The following is a 17,554-nucleotide window of genomic DNA, read 5'->3' as shown; positions in this document are numbered from 1 at the left end:
ACCATGTACAGCGTGTGCAGGCATTATCAGCAGCTGATTGGCCTCCACGGGTACACTTCTGCGAATGGTTCATCCAACAGTGTGTCAATCCTCATTTCAGCGCAAATGTTCTCTTTACGGATGAGGCTTCATTCCAACGTGATCAAATTGTAAATTTTCACAATCAACATGTGTGGGCTGACGAGAATCCGCACGCAATTGTGCAATCACGTCATCAACACAGATGTTCTGTGAACGTTCGGGCAGGCATTGTTGGTGATGTCTTGATTGGGCCCCATGTTCTTCCACCTATGCTCAATGGAGCACGTTATCATGATTTCATACGGGATACTCTACCTGTGCTGCTAGAACATGTGCCTTTACAAGTACGACACAACATGTGGTTCATGCACGATGGAGCTCCTGCACATTTCAGACGAAGTGTTCGTACGCTTCTCAACAACAGATTCGGTGACCTATGGATTGGTAGAGGCGGACCAATTCCATGGCCTCCACGCTCTCCTGACCTCAACCCTCTTGACTTTCGTTTATGGGGGCATTTGAAAGCTCTTGTCTACGCAACGCCGGTTCCAAATGTAGAGACTCTTCGTACTCGTATTGTGGACGGCTGTGATATAATACGCCATTCTCCACGGCTGCATCAGCGCATCAGGGATTCCATGCGACGGAGGGTGGATGCATGTATCCTCGCTAACGGAGGACATTTTGAACATTTCCTGAAACAAAGTGCTTGAAGTCACTCTGGTACGTTCTGTTGCTGTGTGTTTCCATTCCATGATTAATGTGATTTGAAGAGAAGTAATAAAATGAGCTCTAACATGGAAAGTAAGCGTTTCCGGACACATGTCCACATAACATATTTTCTTTCTTTGTGTGTGAGGAATGTTTCCTGAAAATTTGGCCGTACCATTTTGTAACACCCTGTATACAAACAACACACACTGATACAAACAAAAAGTAACGCTGTATGGATTCTATTGCAATTTGGTAAAATTGTTGCCATTTAATGGGAGGCATGAAGTAGTTTCTTTTTATTTTTTGGCTAACTGTTTCCGTTACATCCTGATGACGTGGAAGACGACTACATCGGCCAGGTGTCAACCAGAGCTGACGAAGTTCGGCAGTTAGTTCGCTCCGCGCTCTTGTATGTGCAAGTGTGAATAAACCTTCGATAAGCAAAGTTAGCGTTCGTCATTCATCTAATTACACCTTCTTCTACGTGGCATTATTCTGGTGGAGGCGCTGGGTCTCGATCCCAGTATTTCTCGCACGCCAAGGGAGCTCTCTACCATCTGAGCTAGGCCACCCCATCACACCGATCAAGGTCTCCATCGCTGTTTGGAAGCTCCAACCGATCACCTAGCCGCTGCAACCTGGAAAACTAAAGGTGCGACTTCCTTGAAGGTGAGGCCGCCGAAGAGAAAAATCCTCCGCCGTCGATCACTACAAAAATGATAGGAAACTACGTCGATATTCTGACGGATGGCCGACCAGCCCATGCTCTTGTGGACTCTGGAGCATCATATTCAATCATTTCGGAGAAGCACCGTCGCCAGTTGCAGAAAACAGTATTAGTCGACAGCAAAACATCCCTGCTGAAGGTGGCTAATGGGAAATATGTAAAACTTACAGGAAGCTGTGTCGTTTGTGTGGGTATAAGTGCCTACACACAACCCTTAGAATTCATCGTCTTAAGAGAGTGCATTCATGCCGTCATTCTCGGAGGGGACTTTTTGAAAGCTTCTCAGGCAGTTATAGATTGTGGTCGCTCGAAGATTATGCTAGACAAGATGAGATACTGTGGACAGGAAGATGTGCATCCGAGTGTGTGAGACTATGTGTGCTGGATGAAGTGGTCATTCCTGCAGTCATCACTAGAAAAGTAACGGTCACGTGTCATGCCATGCATCAATCCATGGATCTTGTAGTGGAATGTAAGAGAAGCATACCACTGAAGAATAACTTGGTCATCCCAGCCTCTGTCGCCTCTTTTAAGAACGGATTCGGTGAACTGTGTATAGTTAACTGTCGCCGAGAACCGCAGATCCTTCCAAAGACGCATGAGCGTAGCAAACGCTGAGCCGTTATTTGAAGAACAGCAGAGCGTCATAGAAACCTGCCATGCCGAGTCTGTGGGCGAAATTGGCGCTGCCACTACGAGACAAGTTCTTCTAGCTCGACTATCACCAGATCTCACTGAGGAACAACAGAAGAAGCTACTTGCCATTCTGCAAGAGCTCTGTGAATGCTCCGATCAACAGGTCAAGAGCAAATTAGACAAATCAACGGTGAAGCACTGGATTACCACTGGAGTCCGTCAACCAATAAGCCAGAGAGCATACCGTGTGTCAGCAACAGAACGGCGAATAATTCGCGACGAGGTAAAGAAAATGATGAAGAATCACATCATTCGGCCTTCTCAGAGCCCATGGTCGTCACCAGTGGTTTTCGTCAGGAAGAAGGATGGCAGTTGGCGCTTTTGTGTTGATTACAGGAAGCTTAATAAGATAACTAAAATGGACGTTAACCCCCTTCCACGAATTGACGATGCACTAGATTGTCTGAAGGTGGCTAAGTTATTCTCAACCGTGGACATGTACTCGGGATACTGGCAAATCGAAGTAGGTGAGCCTGATCGTGAGAGAACCTCATTCATCACCCCTGAGGGCCTGTATGAGTTTAAGGTAATGCCGTTTGGTTTGTGTAATGCACCAGCAACTTTTGAACGGGTGATGGATAATCTTCTAAGTCACCTGAAGTGGACGATGTGTCTTTGTTATTTACATGACATTATAGTGTTCTCAGACTTCGTTGGTTGACAGGTCTTAAGTATCTAGCAGGAGGACTCGCCAGGTAGGCACTACGTCCTCGTCCGCAGCTCGTGGTCGTGTGGTAGCGTTCTCGCTCACCACGCCCGGGTTCCCGGGTTCGATTCCCGGCGGGGTCAGGGATTTTCTGCGCCTCGTGTTGACTGGGTGTTGTGTGATGTCCTCAGGTTAGTTAGGTTTAAGTAGTTCTAAGTTCTAGGGGACTGATGACCGTAGATGTTAAGTCCCATAGTGCTCAGAGCCACTACGTCCTCAAGAGTATGACATTACCATAGTGTACCAAAGTGGAAGAAAACACCAAGCTGCCGACTGTCTCTCAAGAAACCCTGTGCAAGACCATCAAGACATTGATGAAGATAGTGACTGTCTCGCTGGACTTCAGGGTCTCTCTTCTGAGCAGAAGAAGGACGCCAAGATATCTCAAATTATGCTTGCCTTGAATTGGTCAGAGGATATGAAAGGCCCCGTGTTCGATACCCAGCGTCTCTAGCAGAATAATTTCACGTAGAAGATGGTGTAATTAGATGAATGACGAACACTAACTTCACTTAACGAAGGGTTATTCAGCACTTGCAGATACAAGAGTGCGGAGCGAACTGCCTCCGGCCAGAACACATACGGTATATATACAGCTACAGAACATTCCAGTACAACGATTCTTGACATTTATGGATACTTCTGGAATGTACTCGAACCGAATATAGAAATTAAAATTGTACAGTCCAGCTGAGTTTGGAACTCACGACCCTTCATGCAACAATCTAAAATCATAGCCGCTAAACCACGGTGACTGTGCTACTCAGCTTCTACTGCGTCAACATCATTAATTCCAGATAATAAACACATTAGATTTCTAAAGGAATATGTCAGAACCAAGAGTTAGATAATCCACACATTTTTTCCGAAATTTTACATAGCGATAGTTTTTTAAGAAATTACTTGTTTAATATTGATAATAGAGGAAAATAACCCTAGTGAAAGCATATTTTATGTTACATTATAGGTTTCAGCCCAATTTGGACTGTCCGCAGCTCGTGGTCGTGCGGTAGCGTTCTCGCTTCCCGCGCCCGGGTTCGATTCCCGGCGGGGTCAGGGATTTTCTCTGCCTCGTGATGACTGGGTGTTGTGTGATGTCCTTAGGTTAGTTAGGTTTCAGTAGTTCTAGGGGACTAATGACCATAGATGTTAACTCCCATAGTGCCCAGAGCCATTTGAACCCGATTTGGACTTTCTACCCTGCCGATAGTTAAAAAAAAAAAAAAAAAAAAACTTTAAGAAACGTGCAATAACTTCAAAAATATTAAATTTACCTCTTTGGGAATTTGCCAAACGTTAGTTCTCTTTCACATGCTATAACTTTGTGATCGCAAGATTATACTATCTACAGTTATTAAGAGTTTCGACTAACTGCACAGTGAATGCGGGTGCCGTGGATGCAGGCGGCATGACGCAGCGTTGACCCTCGTAATTAAACCATCTGGCGGCGCTGACTGAGTACAGAGTGCCCTGTTATACATAGTGGGCAAAATAAATAACTCCAGAAACATATTTCATGCGCCTTAAAATAGGCGACCGAACTTGCTGCGCCTGAACCCAGAGCAGATAATGTTATTTGGGTTGCCTATTTGCTATTTTGCATGAAATTATTTCAGGGTCAATTTTGTTTTGCCACCCCATGTTAATGAGGGATGCAGGCACAGCACACAGTTCTCGTGGTAAATGAGTGAGTAGATAAGGACATACTTGATCCACATAAATTCATATTAAGCATCGAAATGCTGGAAAGATTCAAAGAGACATTGGGAAATATTGTGTGTACTTCTCCTATAATGTGATATTTACAAGAAGAATATCAACCGCCGTATGAAGAACGGGAGACGCACGAGTTGAAACGGTAGCAGGGAGACAAATTCATGCAACGCCATTCCAAACCTATTCTCCGAAAGTTACATAGCGCTGATAATTAGACAATCCACTTGTGAGGTAGCAGTATTTGTTCTGCTGACAATGAATAGTTACGAACTTTTCGCTGAACCGATTTTTTTGTGGTTGGGAGTGGAGGAACGAGATTTTAGCAACGAGGCTGAGCTTAGTAGCGTTTATTGAAGACTTGGAAGAAGAAGAACTTCTTAGGTCAAAAAATGGCTCTAAGCACTATAGGACTTAATATCTGAGGTCATCAGTCCCCTAGACTTAGAACTACTTAAACCTAACTAACCTAAGGACATCACACACATCCGTGCCCGAGGCAGGAGCCGAACCTGCGACCGTAGCAGCCGCGTAGTTCCGGACTGAAGCGCCTGGAACCGCTCGGCCACCGCGGCCGGCTCAACTTCTTAGACGAGATCAAAAACAGTGAAGCCAGGTTGCCATCTTCAGATGTTCATAAAGCTTATTACAAACATCTTGTCCTGGCTACATGCAAACTATTTCCATTTAATTTTCAGGCACATAAAATGTAAAATGAGCGATACGTTGGCACGTCAAAATTGAAATTATTATGTACACCACAAGTCGCCAAAACATCGTTCCCAAGACATAACACGTCATGCCTACCAGGGCGCCACAAGATCAACTGTTGGGCTTGTGGTGAGCTGATAGGCATGACGTGATGTCATGGGAACGATGTTTTGGCGAGTTGTGATGTACATAGTAATTTTACTTTTGAAGTTCCAACGCATCACTCATTTCATATTTTATGTTGACTTTTCAGATGTGAATAAAAGTACCCACACTTAATGGTGAAAATGTGCCGACTGAATTTCTGCATTAAAAACAATGTTTTTTTTTGGCTAATAAATGGACATTAATTCTCATAATTTATTTAGTCAAGTCAGAAATCAAAATGTAGATCAGTGTTTCAGTAGCAGAAATTTCAGCAGTTGGGATTCTCGCCACATGTTCCAGGACTCGTACGATCACTTGTTAGAGTTTGCGATGACATATTTTCCATCTGCCTCTAGGCACAAGTAATACAGACGTTCTTTCACAGAGAGAGCTAGTCGCCTCGAGACGGGCTACGACACACATCATAGACACGTGGCAGAAGCTGTTGTTCCTGGCGTGAAAGCTCGTGGAAAAACACACAGATGCCATCTTGTGTGCTGCCTCTCGTTCGTCTCAATTACAGACACAACAAGTGGTCGTACTGAGAGCTCCAGAACACGCAAGCTGTACTCAACGTGTGTAATTTCCGCGCTAGCCAGTGTGATTACGCACTGCCGAGGATGGTATTAGTCCACTCTCTTAAGTGGCGAATAAAAAGGAGGAATCGTGTTGTGGACTCCTACCTAAAAAGACACATTACGATCAATCAGGTAGCTAAACTTTTTATGGCGAACTAGATCATTCGAAAATTCTCATTGTGGTAATGCGGCACTTTGTTGGACTCTCAAGCAAGTTGCGGAATACAGGTTACCCAACTTCGTTCGTGACACTTCATATCGGTTACTAATGGCTTAGCACTCACATCCACAGAGAGAAGAAGATCTTTAACACTAGAAATAGGACGTTCATATTCCCAGGACATGTGCCTGGCCGTTAAAATTGCTACACTACGAAGATGACGTGCTATAGACGCGAAATTTAACCGACAGGAAGAAGATGCTGTGATATGCAAATGATTAGCTTTTCAGAGCATTCACACAAGCTTGGCGCCTGTGGCGACACCCACAACGTGCTGACATGAGGAAAGTTTCCAATCGATTTCTCATACACAAACAGCAAAATGGCTCTGAGCACTATGGGACTTAACTTCTGACGTCATCAGTCCCCTAGAACTTAGAACTACTTAAACCTAACTAACCTAAGGACATCACACACATCCATGCCCGAGGCAGGATTCGAACCTGCGACCGTAGCGGTCGCGCGGTTCCAGACTGTAGCGCCTAGAACCACTCGTCCACCCCACACAAACAGCAGTTGACCGGCGTTGTCTGGTGAAACGTTGTTGTGATGCCTCGTGTAAGGAGGAGAAATGCGTACCATCACGTTTCCGACTTTGATAAAGGTCGGATTGTAGCCTATCGCGATTGCGCTTTATCGTATCGCGACACTGCTGCTCGCGTTGGTCGAGATCCAATGACTGTTAACAGAATATGGAATCGGTGGGTTCAGGAGGGTAATACGGAACGCCGTGCTGGATCCCAACGGCCTCGTATCACTAACAGTCGAGATGACAGGCATCTTATCCGCATGGCTGTAACGGATCGTGCAGCCACGTCTCGATCCCTGAGTCAACAGATGGGGACGTTTGCAAGACAACAACCATCTGCACGAACAGTTCGACGACGTTTGCAGCAGCATGGACTATCAGCTCGGAGACCATGGCTGCGGTTACCCTTGACGCTTCATCACAGACAGGAGCGCCTGCGATGGTGTATTCACCGACGAGCGTGGGTGTACGAATGGCAAAACGTCATTTTTTCGGATGAATCCAGATTCTGTTTTCAGCATCGGGTTGACGCATCCGTGTTTGGCGACATCGCAGTGAACGCACATTGGAAGCGTGTATTCGTCATCGTCATACTAGCGTATTACCCGGCGTTATGGTATGGGGTACCATTGGTTCCACGTCTCGGTCACCTCTTGTTCCCATTGACGGCACTTTGCACAGTGGACATTACATTTTAGATGTGTTATGACCCGTGGCTCTACCCTTCATTTGATCCCTGCGAAACCCTACATTTCAGCAGGATAATGCACGACCGTATGACCGTATGTCCTGTACGGGCCTTTCTGGATACAGAAAATGTTCGACCGCTGCCCTGGCCAGCACATCCTCCAGATCTCTCACCAACTGCAAACGTCTGGTTTAATGGTGGCCGAGCAACTGGCTCGTCACAATACGCCAGTCACTACTCTTGGTTCAAAAAATGGTTCAAATGACTCTAAGCACTATGGGACTTAACATCTGAGGTCATCAGTCCCCTAGACTTAGAAACTACTTTAACCTAACTAACCTAAGGACATCACACTGAAAGGTGGCTACACTGTGCCACTGCGCCAGAGAGTGCGCCAAAGAGTACTATTAAGCCGCCTCCACAGTGCGTGTTAAGAGATCGTAGAAGTCAGTGCTAGTAGAGAGCTCGTGGAAGTCAGTGCTTGGAGAGAACTCGTTGAGGTCAGTGGTTGTCGAGAGTTCGTAGTAGTCAGTGCTTGTTATGAGATTGTAGAAGTCAGTGGTTGTCGAGAGTTCATAGCAGTTAGTGCTTGTCGAGAGCTCGTGGCAGTATGTGTTAAGAGTTCGTGCCGAGATGTGCTAGTGGGCACTGCTTGTCGTGAAGTCGGAGTGAGATGTGGTAGTAAAGAGTGTTGTTCCATGTTTTATGCAGTTATTTGATGGGAGAGATAGCAGATGTTATTGTAATGAGTGCATTTCGTCAATATATATGAAGGTAAAAATTACAATGTTCTTTTATTAATTGTGTATCTGAAATAATGCATCACTACAGGTTCAGTCAACAAAGCATCTGGTTTGTGTTCTTGCATTAGAGTGTAATTCTGGTTTTCTTGCGTAATTATAGTTTTTCTAATTTTCTTTTGTCACCTCAGTATAGTTGGTATTTAAAAATTCTTGTCTTGTTGGAAAGAACCGTGCCAGATGTGGACGTTGAGTCACACTCCCACATACAGAACAGTTACATTTGTGCTTGGATTTTGTAGGTTTTATAGTTGCTGGGGACTTAATTAATTAACTGTGTTTACGAAAATTTTCTTACATTGTTTGTTGCAGTCAGATAGCGTAAAAATACTAGTCAGGGCCAACCGATTACGAGACTTACGTAATCGGACAGACAGCTACAAAAAAAAATATTTTCAATCAATAATTTAATTAATAAGCCCCCATGCACGTGGCGACCCTGCCAGGATTCGAACCTGGAATCTGTCCTCAGGGGATTCACTACTCTAAGTGAATATGTGCCGTAGCGAGCATAGGGCCCCGAGCTGTAGTGGTGCTATTTCTCTTTTAGTTTTCTACACCGCTGCCTACTCTTTCACTATTCTTTGCATCTGTCAAAACAACTCTTCGACTATCAATCTATCTAGAGAGTAAGTAGACAATAACCTGATATGACTATTTACCTAAAAGTGATTTCGGAAATTACCATTTGGACTTACTGTACCTTCAGCAGCATTCATTCGTAGCTTAAATGAAATTTTACCTGTTTTTCTTCGTGACAATATTACTTCATATGTTGACGATATTATTATTGCTAAACGTTCTTGGAGTGAGCACAACAAAATTTTGGATTCATTATTACGTATTTTTGCACGAGTTGGCATGACAGTGAACTTGAAAAAATCTGAATTTGGTCGTTCTCAGGTGAAATTTTTCGGTCACATTATTTCTACAGAAGGCATTCTTCCTGATCCAGAGAAACTAGATGCTATTCAGTTCGCAATGACATTCTTTTTAAATGAAAATCGGTCGACAACTCTGTTTGGTTAGTTTGTATTCCTGATGAGTGGGTTAATAAGCTGATTTGGTATACGCATTTCAGTTATGCGCACTTTGGTCCCAGAAAATGCTTTCATAAATTACGAGAAAATTGTTACTTCAGTAATATGGAAAAACGTATTCGATCTGTTCTTGCCAAATGTAAATTATGTCAAATGGCTAAGCCTCCAACGATTTCTCACAGAGCACCGTTGTTTCCCATCATTCCAGCGAAATTAAAGGAGATGGCTGCAGTCGATTTGTTTGGTCCAGTGGTTCGTTCTACTAATGGTTTTGCGTACATTTTCGTAGCAGTGGAGTTGACGTCAAAATATGTGTGTTTTACACCTTTACGCAAAGCAACAGCTCGTTCAGTATCCAACGCTTTTATCAAACATTTTGTTAAAGAAGTCGGTCACGTTGATAAGGTTATATCAGATAATGGATCACAGTTTCGTTCTAAAACTTGGCTTCGTACTCTACGGCGTCGTAAAATTAAACCAATCTTCATTTCACTTTTTCACCCTCAATCTAATGCTTCAGAGAGATGGATGAAGGAAATCAATAAATTGTGCCGTCTTTATTGTCATCAGAATCACAGAACTTGGGATCAGTATCTTCATATTTTTCAAAACATTCTGAATGAACTTCCTAATGACTCAACTTCTTTACCGCCTCTATTGATATTAAAAAATAAAGTACCAACAAATCGCATTTCTGAAATCGTTCCTTTTCCGCCTTCACGGAAACTGCGGCATTCTGAAGTTGTCAACCTGGCTCTGCAAAATATTGCATCTGCGGCTGCTAGAAGAGAGAAATCAGCGAAACGTCCTGGTCGTTTAAAAACTTTTTCAGTTGGTCAAAAGGTATTAATTAAATCTCATCGTTTGTCGCACAAAGGAAAAGGCTTGTGTCGCAAATTTTTTCTGCTTTATAACGGTCCATATAGAATTCGCAAATTATACATGATAACACTGTTGAAGTAGAAACTCTTAAATCTCGACGCTCTAAAGGAATACATCATATATCTAACGTAAAAATTTTTGTGGAATAACATACTTTGGAGAACTAACAGCCACATGTAAACATGCGGAGAGTACAGGGATAGCGCGCTGTGTTTTGGCGGCGGCACATACTCAAAGCAACAGTCAAGTCTGCGCGCCGCACAAGGCAGTCGTTGACCGCGAACAATTGCTTCCTACGTCACGCGCTTACAGGTGATCGAGCGCTCAGTGCGAATGCACTGACAGCCGTAAACAAATACACAGTTTAATTTCTCCGATTAAATTCAGTATAAAGCTATAGTGACTTGATGAATTATGTTATTAACATTCAGTATTTTTCAGGATACGGTTCTATAAAATATTTAAGAACTTCAGGTAAATTCTGTGTGTCTCCGACGTTAAGAGGACTTGCTATCGAGAAATTTTCAGGAAGAATGTAATTTCGAAGAAGAAACTAATAAACTAAAAAAAAAGGTAACTATTAATTGAGTTTATTTTTCAGGTAACATAAATTCACTTAGGTACGTACTTTAGACGTAATTTGCTGCTCGCGATTACGTGATTCATACTTTGTGCTAATTTCATGTTCTATGAATTTACGTGTGAAGCGACGCGCTTGCGTACGTTAACTGAATTTGACAATGATTATTAATGAACTGGGTTGTAACTTGCGTATATTATGCATCGCTTGGCTGCACTGCTTTTTCACTGATGTCATATTTTTCTATTATGTGCCTGCTGTGCTTATTTATTTAAATTATAATTGTCACCTGATTTATTGTGTTGATGTGATTATGTATGGAAGTTATACTTTGTGATTTATCTGCTTGCGCCTTCATGTTTACTTATTAAGATGACAAATGAACATTTATTTGCTTATGCTGATATGATGCTAATGACCTGTTTATTACGTAAGATATATGTTTGCTGCTTTTTGTATGGATTACATATTTACACATTTCTGTTTTGTTGCCATAACTGCTCTTTAATTTGGTATATAGAAATGCTGATATAAGGTGTACAAACATAGAGTTTAGGTCACACTATGGTATTAATTATAGATTGTTCGCTTGGCAGAGCCTCGTTGTAAGAATTGTGCTGCAGCCACTGGTTGACATTCTGTTCTCTACTGGTATATTTACTCGCTATTGCAAGTTTTGCTTACGCTCAGTGCCTTATATTTTAAGATAAGAAAATGAACTGCTATAATACGACGAACGACATTAGTACAAGAAAGTCATTGAAGTCACATGAGCTGAGGTTTTATGGAAGCTGTATAAATTTATGCTAATAGGAAGGAAGCTAACGACATGACAGACCAAAACTAGGTTTAGACCATTGACAGTTATTACACTGCATTTTTCGTGAGCAATTGAAATAGGAAGTGACACTTGACACAAAAAATACTCCACATGTTTGCTTCTGCTATGATTCTTGAAGTGGTGTACACACTGTGAAATATTATGATCATTCACACTCCGTAATCGTACTTAATTACTGAGAGTTATTCGAACTAAGTCTGTTAGAGGTCATGTATGCATTTTTTTGTTTATAATTCATAATGAGTAGAAGATTGGGCTCAGATGGATTACACAGAGGTTGTGTGTTGACAGTGTGTCTTCGGATTGTATGGGATGCTGAATTGAAGTTGCATTAGGATTTTATCTGTACTTGTTCGAGGAGACTGACTAGAGAAAAGAGTTGTTATGGAAGTGAAATGATATTGGTGCTGAGGTTTATATGTAGCGACGTATTATTGAGGTATTGAGAGTATATGAAGTTGATGATTATTGGAGTTTTGTGGACGAGAGGTAAGGTAAATGATGTTGATGATAAGAGTTATATGTATCGACGTATTGAAGAAGTATTAGTGACGTATTGAGATTATGTGATGCTGATGATTATTGGAGTTTTGGTGTATAAGAGGTAAAGTAAGTGAGGAGCATATTTTTTTTTGGTTGGTCTTATGGAACAAAGAGGATGAAAATAGCAGACTAGAACACTAAAATAGAAGGAAGATAGTCTATACACACACTTTGTTAAATCACTAAGCAGTATATACTTTTTTTTGAAGAGAGGAAGTCATTGCATATCTTGGCTCACTGACAGTTGTTCAACAACAGTACATTTTGATCTGGCTTGGCAAACATTCGTCTTGACATGATGACTATGACGTTGACTTAACTATTATTGACTGTTATACATTGCTGCCAGTACTACTTGATACACATGATGAACATCAGATTTTGACAGAATTACATCTACACAATTAACACTATTCAGTTACACAGTAGTACTTAATGTGGATGAGAGATGAGTGAGTGTGTTCTGTGTGTTTTCCTTTACTAATCCTAACCACCTATCTCCTAAATATTATTTTATTTGTTTGTAGTGGCTTGCACTGACACCCATAAATATTATAGGTTTACTGGTATTTGTGTATTGTAATAGTTAATAGGACAATTATCTGACATCATTTGTGTGTTTGTTATGATTTGTATCTTACTGTAAAAGCATTTGTATGTGCATTCAAACTATTGTTCATGCCTGAACTGTCTGATTAGTGAAGATAAATATTCTGAACTGTTACCTGCACTTTTCAACATGATGTGTGACATTTGGTCGTGTTTAATTTCTGCTGATGAACTGTGTGATCAGTGATTGTAAAAAAAATTATGGACTGTTACTTGTACCTTTCCTTCATGATTGGTGCCACTAGGACATGTTTAATTTCTGCTCATAAACTCTGATGAACAGTGTGATCAGTGTTAGTGAATTTTGTGGAACTGCTTCTGCTGAGAAATGTGACTTTTTGGTGTCTGCACCTGCACTCAACATTGCTGGGTGCAACTGATGAACTGTTTCTACTGAAATAATGTCACTTGTTGCTGTTTGCACCTGCTCAACATTGCTGGGTGCAACTGATGAACTGTTTTTACTGAAATGAAGTCACTTGTTGCTGTCTGCACCTACTCAACATTGCTGGGTGCCTCTGATGGACTGCTTCTACTGAACTAATGTGACTTGTTGCTGTGTGTACCTCCTGAACTTTACTGGGTGCCACAGATGGACTGCTTCTACTGAAATGATGTCACTTGTTGGTGTCTGCACCTGCTTAACATTGCTGGGTGCAACTGATGGATTGCTTCTACTGAACTAATGTGACTTGTTGCTGGGTGTACCTGCTAAACTCTACTGGGTGCAACTCATGAACTGCTTCTACTGAAAAGATGTCACCTGTTGGTGTCCTTTTTTTCTGTATAAACTAATCATTGAAAGTATTTTATGTGAACATTTGTATACACTGATTTTTTTGTATATTGTGTAAACTATTATGTAAAGCCACATGCATGAAAAGAAGTTGTATTGCTTACTGTATTTTATATATTAGGTTAGTGAAAGGTCAGTGCAAAGCCAAAATTTTTAACTAATTATGTGATATTTAGGTATTAATATTATCTTTTATTTTTGTCTGTATTTTTCTGGACGAATTTGGTGGTATTTTCACCACCAATGCTGGCAAAAATACCATCAAATTCTGGCCTGTGGAGGAGGGGCATATGAAAGGTGGCTACACTGTGCCACTGCGCCAGAGAGTGCGCCAAAGAGTACTATTAAGCCGCCTCCACAGTGCGTGTTAAGAGATCGTAGAAGTCAGTGCTAGTAGAGAGCTCGTGGAAGTCAGTGCTTGGAGAGAACTCGTTGAGGTCAGTGGTTGTCGAGAGTTCGTAGTAGTCAGTGCTTGTTATGAGATTGTAGAAGTCAGTGGTTGTCGAGAGTTCATAGCAGTTAGTGCTTGTCGAGAGCTCGTGGCAGTATGTGTTAAGAGTTCGTGCCGAGATGTGCTAGTGGGCACTGCTTGTCGTGAAGTCGGAGTGAGATGTGGTAGTAAAGAGTGTTGTTCCATGTTTTATGCAGTTATTTGATGGGAGAGATAGCAGATGTTATTGTAATGAGTGCATTTCGTCAATATATATGAAGGTAAAAATTACAATGTTCTTTTATTAATTGTGTATCTGAAATAATGCATCACTACAGGTTCAGTCAACAAAGCATCTGGTTTGTGTTCTTGCATTAGAGTGTAATTCTGGTTTTCTTGCGTAATTATAGTTTTTCTAATTTTCTTTTGTCACCTCAGTATAGTTGGTATTTAAAAATTCTTGTCTTGTTGGAAAGAACCGTGCCAGATGTGGACGTTGAGTCACACTCCCACATACAGAACAGTTACATTTGTGCTTGGATTTTGTAGGTTTTATAGTTGCTGGGGACTTAATTAATTAACTGTGTTTACGAAAATTTTCTTACATTGTTTGTTGCAGTCAGATAGCGTAAAAATACTAGTCAGGGCCAACCGATTACGAGACTTACGTAATCGGACAGACAGCTACAAAAAAAAATATTTTCAATCAATAATTTAATTAATAAGCCCCCATGCACGTTTTTTTTTTTTTTTTTTTTTTTTTACCTTCATATATATTGACGAAATGCACTCATTACAATAACATCTGCTATCTCTCTCATCAAATAACTGCATAAAACATGGAACAACACTCTTTACTACCACATCTCACTCCGACTTCACGACAAGCAGTGCCCACTAGCACATCTCGGCACGAACTCTTAACACATACTGCCACGAGCTCTCGACAAGCACTAACTGCTATGAACTCTCGACAACCACTGACTTCTACAATCTCATAACAAGCACTGACTACTACGAACTCTCGACAACCACTGACCTCAACGAGTTCTCTCCAAGCACTGACTTCCACGAGCTCTCTACTAGCACTGACTTCTACGATCTCTTAACACGCACTGTGGAGGCGGCTTAATAGTACTCTTTGGCGCACTCTCTGGCGCAGTGGCACAGTGTAGCCACCTTTCAACACACATCCATGCCCGAGGCAGGATTCGAACCTGCGACCGTAGCAGCAGCACGGTTCCGGACTGAAGCGCCTAGAACCGCTCGGCCACAACGGCCGGCACTACTCTTGGTGAACTGTGGTATCGTGTTGAAGCTGCATAGGCTCCTGTACACGCCGTCCAAGCTCTGTTTGACTCAATACCTAGGCATATCAAGGCTGTTATTACAGCCAGAGGTAGTTGTACTGGGCACTGATTTCTCAGGATCTGTGAACCCAAATTGCGTGAAAATGTAATCACATGTCAGTTCTAGTATAATATATTCGTCCAATGAAAACCCGTATATCATCTGCATTTCTTCTTGGTGTAGCAATTTTAATTGCTAGTAGTGTATGTAGTGCGGAAGTAATTAGCATTTCAGTCATCTTGGTAAGCATGTGTCCTGTTGCCTAAGGGGCGTAGGATCCGTCATGGGCCCTCATAACTTGTTCCACGCGTTATGGCTTTGATGCGTATAAGGCGCGAATGGTGTCCTGCACTATAGTCACCAATGCTGGATTCCCCTGGTTCCAAAGTTCGTCTGTGGTGGTTGCCATTGGGTCACAGCGCTGTGCCTGTTGTCACACCGTATCCCACACATTTTCGATTGGTGACAAGTCTGGTGATCTGACGGGCCACGGCAAATGGCTGACATCCTGTGACATCAATGAGGCACGTGTTCGTCCAGCAACAGGTGGTCGTGCATTGTCTTGCTGAAAAATGGCGTCTGTCACAGTGGCCTGGACATGCACCATCTGTGAATTGTGGTTGTACCCAATAGCACCCCATACCAATAATGCCTTGAGCTGGCTTTGTATGTCTTGTGCGGATGCAGTCACTGTGGTGCCGCTGCCTTTGTCTGCGGCGAAGCAAAACGCGGCCATCGTTTTCGAGCTCGAAATCACTATATGATACCAGTCCTGCACCAGTGACTTCGTTCCGTACACCACTGCCGTCTAGCAGGTTTCTGCGCATTCATGAAAGGTAGGCAGATAGGTGGACGATTCGCACTTAAGCCGTAATAAACGGCGACGGACTGTCACCCCTCGTAGTGTAGGATGTGTTACACTGTTCCACTGTTACGGCAGAGCCGACGAGGATGCGGATCTGTCCTGCATGCCATTTGGATGATGTGCCGATCTTCTCGTGTGGTCTGTGTGGTGCGACCTGACCCATCCCGTCGTGTTCTATGGCCATCCGTGGACCATTCTGCACCCACCTGTTGCACTACTGAAACACTTTGGCGCACACGAGCAGCAATTTCCCGGATGGATGCATCACATTCTCTCGTGCCAACAATGCACCCGTTTTCAAACTCACTGACTTGACGGCACGGTTCGCGCGTAAGTCTCCGAGGCATACTGCACGACTGCTCAAGTCACACTGATCCATTATCTTCGGATTTATAGCGAAGCGAGGGCCGCAGGCACATTTTACCGGTAGGTGGTGTTGCACCGCGATATCGATCTTGACGTTGAACCCGCAGGCCAACATGGTTCAAATGCTAACCATTTCTGCAGAATATAACAATGTACATATCCTTTGAATACGATCGTCCAACCTCTAGTCGTTCACGGTGTTCTGTTCTTTCTGTATATGAGTGTATTTTTTAAATGATTTTACGTGAAACAAGCTAATGAAAATACTTCGAATAATGCCTATAAACAACATAAGCACACTAGTAATCTGCAATGAACACAAATTTAGTTTTAATTTCCCTAAATGAAACCATTTTTCCTGCAAGCCTGTTACCACTAAATAGTTTTTTTTATTTATATGTCACGATTTGTCAAATTCGATAACTTGTCATTTTCAAATGCACTGTCGTTCACACGAGTATACCATCAAGTATATCCAGTTAATAGACACAAGACAGAGGAGTTCGAAAAACATAGTGTTCTCCCCACACACCTGACTACCCGTAGTCCGCCCAAATGTAATTACGTGGGTGAGTCAAATGAAAACATTAAATATTTTTTTAAATATTATTTATTGTCCAGAAGTGGTACAAAGCTGTATCACTTTTCAACATAATCTCCCCCACGCTCAATGCAAGTCCTCCAGCGCTTACAAAGTGCATAAATTCCTTTAGGAAAAAATTATTTGGTAGTCCGTGCAACCACTCATGCACTGTGTGGCGTACCTCTTCATCAGAACGGAACTTCTTTCCTCCCATTGCGTCTTTGAGTGGTCAAAACATATGGAAATCACTTGGGTCTAGGTCTGGAGAGTATAGTGGATGAGGAAGACACTCAAAATGCAGGTCTGTGATTGTTGCAACTGTTGTACGGGCAGTGTGGGACCTTGCATTGTCATGTTGCAAAAGGACACCTGCTGACAGCAATCCACATCGCTTTGATTTGATTCCAGGCCGCAGATGA

The sequence above is a fragment of the Schistocerca americana genome, chromosome 2 (assembly GCF_021461395.2).
Source record: "Schistocerca americana isolate TAMUIC-IGC-003095 chromosome 2, iqSchAmer2.1, whole genome shotgun sequence".
NCBI lineage: Eukaryota > Metazoa > Arthropoda > Insecta > Orthoptera > Acrididae > Schistocerca > Schistocerca americana.
This window is presented reverse-complemented; position numbering follows the sequence as displayed.